This window comes from Populus alba, chromosome 6 (genome assembly GCF_005239225.2).
Source record: "Populus alba chromosome 6, ASM523922v2, whole genome shotgun sequence".
NCBI lineage: Eukaryota > Viridiplantae > Streptophyta > Magnoliopsida > Malpighiales > Salicaceae > Populus > Populus alba.
Genome location: NC_133289.1, coordinates 14,318,739 through 14,324,738, shown reverse-complemented (window position 1 = coordinate 14,324,738; position 6,000 = coordinate 14,318,739).

Sequence of the window (6,000 nt, the reverse complement as noted above, 5' to 3'; positions counted from 1 at the left end):
CATAAATTGGGGGGGGGGTGTTGTTCGGTAACGGCCTTCTTTAAAATTTTGAAAACAAAATTATTTAAAAAACAAAAACAATTATATATATATATATATATATATATATATATATTCATATTAATACCACTAATATTAAAGTAATTTTGAAAAATAAATTATTTTAATATATTTTTAATAAAAATGTATTAAAATAATAATTTTTATTTTTAAAAAACCTTAAAAGAATATTAAAAAATAAAAAAATATTAATTTTTTAAAAATATTATTAAAAACATAAAAACAAACTTTCATTTACTATCCAATGATTATTTAGGCATCTAAAAGATAAGGTGACTTGTTCGAGCATCTCCAACGCATGAGCTAAATAAAAATCCAAATATTAAATAATGTATTTTTAGCTTTTACTTTTTTATTTCTTCACTCCAATGCAGCACCCAAACAAATAGCTATTTTAGCTATTTGTTCACTGGCCAGCCATTTCTACATTTCCCTGTAGAAATGGTCAAAACAAATAACTGGTGGCCAACGACTATTTTTATAGCCTTTGGCCAGCAACTCTTTTTTTTTTCTTTAAATGCAGGAGGAAAGAACTTGTAGTTTTAAAATTTTATATTATGCCTCACCCTTCTCTCAAATTTAGAAAAACAAGAATCAATTATTCTCCAGTTAATTAATAATATCGATTGTGTTAATTATTAAAAAGATATGTTTGTTTAAAAGCTTTTTTCTATTTTCTCTTTTATATCTCTTGATGTTTTAGACCTTTTGTTGTTAATTTAATATTTGTGATGATTTTTATTTCTTTATTATTTTATGTTTTTAATATGGGTTAAGGAAGACAATTTTTATTTATGTTGTTATCTTTGATAAAATTGAGAGGAATTAGTAATGGTAGTTGATATTGATAAAAAGATAGAGTGACATATTTAAAATTTATTTTTGATTGTCTGTTTTAATTTGAGGTCAATTATATTTTGTCTTGTTGAAAATGCAATTAAACCAGTATATCAATTCTCTTTTAGTTCCAAAAAATGGTCAAATTGTTATGTTAGAACATGTAGGAGGCAATGCTTATTATTAATTCACATGTATGGAAACTACAAAATTGTTAGACATTGAATGTGAGCTTTTTTTACACTCTCTTATAAGGTTTTAACTTGAGTTTTTTTTTTTTTTTAATGTAGATGGATTCAAATTTTCCAAGCTCTTTTACCAACTTTCTTATGAGTGAGTCAAAAGTTATTCTCTCTCAACCAAGTGATTCTAATAAAATAATTGATGACTTAACATACTCGAATTTAAATGTCCATTCGGCAAAATAAACACAAAGAAGTAAAAATTTCTCACCAGAGGAAGATTGTTTACTTATCTCTACATGGCTACATACAAGCAAGGATCCAATTACAGGAGTTGAACAACAAACAAAATAGTTCTGGGCTCGCGTACATGCTTACTTTGTAGAGAATGGAGGAAACTTGAATAATTGTTCCCAAATAAGCATCTCAAGTAGATGACAAGAAATAAATAGAGAAGTCAGTAAATTTGTTGGATTTGTTACTCAAATTGAAAATCGTCAGCAAAGTAGAATGACCGAAGAATCAAGGGTAATTTTAATATTCATTTCTATATTAAATTGTTTAACACATATTTTAACATTATTTAATTAATTTATTTTTTTACCAGATTAAAGATGCTCGGCAAATATATGCTTCTTGCGTTGGAAAACGATTTCAACTAGAACATTGTTGGGTTATCTTAAGAAAAGAACCCAAATGGCAATTTGAGCGTGCAAGTCAACATCAAAGGTCAAACAAGAAACAAAAAAGTCATGTCAATACAAGTCCGACTTCATCAACTCCATCTACCCCTGATTCTGTTAGTTTAGGAGAAGATAGTAAACCATTAATTTATCAAGATAGACCAATTGGTCAGAAGGCTGCAAAGGAATGACTTAAACATAGACAAGGAAAAGATAAAGTTGGGGAGGTAACTGTAACGAATCTCTCACAACAATTTAGTGATACTCTAATTGAAATTGAGGATCAGAAGAAACAAGACAGGAAAATTATGTTAGAGCAACAAGCCATGATGATTCAACAAACAGGATTGAGAAAAAAGAACAAATTATAAAAATAGATATTTCTAATTTGGATCCAATTTCTGCAGTGTATTTTCAAAATAGAAAGTTAGAAATTATGCAAAAGAGGGGTTTTAATTTTTAATTAACTTTGATTGATTTATTGTAATGTAATGTATTTTTAATTAAATATGTAGAAAATTCTTGGTTATTTTAAATATAACGTTATGAAATTGATATCAATTCATAATATTTTTTTGAAGTTCCTCTAACACTTAACAATAATAGGTAGGATTGATTAACTTAAAAGATAACAACCATAATGAAAAAAAAAAAACATAAAAAACTTGAAAATTATGATAACATAAGAAGTTCAAATCTAAAGATTCTACTCGTTATCATATTGTTCCCACAAATGTTCAATTAAATCTTCTTGTAGTTGAGAGCTAGTTGCTCTATCCCTAATTTGATTATGAGTTTGAAGAAAATCATGTAGTTCTGGTATTTCATCATGTGACACTGATATAAAAAAATTGACTTCATGTTCATGGTCAAATCCAAGGTTCATTGCTCCTTCATCCTTAATAATTATATTATGCAAGCTTTCATAATATATACAATTGTTTCTTAATCCCAATATTGAACAGGTCCACGTACAATTGCAAAACGAAATTGGAGCACCCCAAATGCCCGCTCCACATATTTTTTTTGCAGACTCTTGCTTGCTTGCAAAATATTATCTCTTTGCTCCTAATGGTCTTGGGATTGTCTTAACAAAGGTTGACCAATTAGGATAAATCCTATCTACTAAATAGTATCCCATTGTATATTCATTCCCATTAATTGTATAATTGACAGGAGTAGTACGACCTTCAGCAAGTGCAGCAAAAATAGATAACTGATCAAGAACATTAATATCATTTAAGGATCTAGGCATTCCAAAAAAGGCATGCCGTATCCAAAGATCTTGTGAAGCCATCGCCTCTAGAATTATAGTTGGTTCATGATAATGACCAGTATACATCACATGCCATGCAATTGGACATTTCTCTCATTTCCAATGCATACAGTCAATGCTCCCTAACATCCCTGGAAATCCATGTTGCTCTCTAATTGATAATAATCGACAAATATCGGCCTCGTTTAGTGCCTTTAGATACCAATCACCAAAAACTTCTATGATTGCTTTGACGAAAGCTCTAAGACTTTCTATCGCAATGGTTTCTCCAATTCAAAAATATTCATTAGTAAGATCTGCAGGAATACCATATACAAGTATTCTGTGAGCTACAGTTACCTTTTGAAGGCAAGATAAACCAAGAAAACCAAGAGTATCTGTCATTTGTTTGAAATATAGATTATGAGCTTCCACTGCATTTGCAATAGGAAAAAAAGACGACGACTCATCCTAAATCTTCTTTGAAATTGACTTTTAGTGAATTTAGGATTTTCTACAAAATAATCATTATATAACCTTAACTCACCTTCATTTCTATTACAATTGACAATATTGTAACCAGGAATAGAGCCACGATACCCTGTTCTCCGCCTTTGATTCTTTGATTCTTCTTCAGCAACCACAACAGTAGCAACTTGAAAAGCAAATACAGGAGTGTCATCATCAAAATCAAAAGCATCATCAAAATTAAAATTAGAATGATTCATGATGAATTTTAATGAAATATAACAAAGATTGGAGAGAAGAAAATGACGAGAAAAAAATGTTAAGGTATATGATAATATTTATAGATGGATTATTTTTTCAAATTGTAAAATCTTAGAATGTTAGCAGTAATTTTTTCAAAATTTGAAATTTTAAAATTTAAAATGTTAGGGGTTATGTTAGCGGTCATTTTTTCAAAGTTTGAATTTGAATTTACTTTTAAAAAATTAAAATTTTAACAATAACATATAAAACTTAAAATTAAAAATATTCATATAAATAAATTTTAAATTATATCTTTTAACTTTCATATTACTTCATTAATTTTATATTACTTTTATAAATTACTCATATTAATTATATAATTAATAACATCATAATTATATTATATATAAAATATCTAAATTAGTTATATAATTATATTAAACTTAATTGAACATGAAATATATTAAAATATAATTGGCTTTTCTAAATAGCTTTTTACCATTAGAATGCACATAATCAAAAAAGCTATATTTACACTATTCAAAAAGCCATTTTCTCCATTTGGCTCTTTAATATAGCATTTCCCATTGGAGATGCTCTTAGAGAGATCATGAACATTCACCACCCCTGCGCCAGTTTGTTTTTGGTCTTATATCCGTCAAACCCTTAATGTACACCACGATAACATTCATATTTCATATCCCTTCTAATTCATGGTACATACTAGTGGAAATATAACGAGCTAAGAAATCATCCAATGCTTGTTATTTAATTGTTATATATACATATATTAGTATATTGATGCATGTTCTACAATGGGTTAATATTAACTTTTTTTTTAAAAAAAAAAATTTAAGAGTATGGAGAATGTTTTAATAATGTTATTAAAATTTAATTAAGTTAAATTAATTTTTAAACCTCCACTCAACTTTTTGTTAGACTTAAGTAGCGAGAGTATGGCAATCATGCCAAATCCAAGCACAAACCTAGGTGTCTTGGATCTGGCAACCATAGCGTGGTTGTTAAACCCAGGACGGTTATGTCTTAAATGGTTGTTAAACTCAAGTCGCTTGAAATCATTAAAAAAAAAAACTAGGAAAAACCTTGGCAACAACCCTCTCAATAAAAACTCTTCCTATAAAGTAATTGAGTAGACATGCAAATAACATCACAAGTAAATATGGTATAACAAAAGAAATGTTTATTGTGTGTGTCGATGAGCTAAAGTCAGAACCCAAGTAGTTTGGGTCTTATTTTTGTCTTTTCCAATACTAAAGATGTATATTAACTATTTAATAATTTGTAAAAGGTTAAAAAAACTCTAGGTGACAAGCCTTATTTTTGTTAACTTTAAGGGTAGAATAGTATTTTTACTATGCAAATAAACATGAAAAAACTAACATGCCCCCACTCGGACATTTAATGACCAATGAGCCTATGAAAAATACTGAAATACCCTCACAATCATGGCTTTAATTTTTTTCAATCAAATGGTAAAATAATAATTTAACTTTATATGAAAAGACAACATTAGCCCCATCCCAAGCTTTCAAAGCTTGATAAATCCACTGTGCAAATCTACAGTGGATCGTGTCTTGGTCCACAGTAAAGGTTGTCAAACCCAAGCCACTTGAGTTTGGCAAACCATGTCATACCTAAGGCGTGTCAGACCCGCTTTTGGTTTTGGCAATCATGCTTGACCCAAGTGCATGAGTTTGATAACCATGCCAGACGTAAGTAGCTTCGGCCCAGCATGGTTGTCACACTTAAGACGCTTAGGCCTAACGTGGTTACCAAACACAAGATGCTTAGGTCTTGAATGGTTGTCAGACCCAAGTCGCTTGAAATCATTAAAAAGAATAAGGAAAGCCTTGACAACAGCCCCTCAACAAGAACTTCTCCTACAAAGCAATTAGGTAGGCATGCAAATAAAATCACATGTAAATATGTTGTTATAACAAAAGAAATATGTGTTATATTATTCACTACAAAAGCTAACCACATTGCTCTTACTGAGGAGGATAAAAGTTGTTATGGATGAAATTCTTACATGAACTTGGTCTAATGCAAATGAATTTTGTGTGGCATTGCGACTTATAAAAGTGCAATCTATTTTAGTATGCATTATACTTTTCGCTCTTAATCAAAACAATTTAAAATTAGATACCAATGGATTCAAGATGTTATGGAGAATAAATACTATGTTGTTGAGATGAAACATACTAATGATAATATATCATATAGGATAGCCAAGCTTCTACCAAGAGAGAAA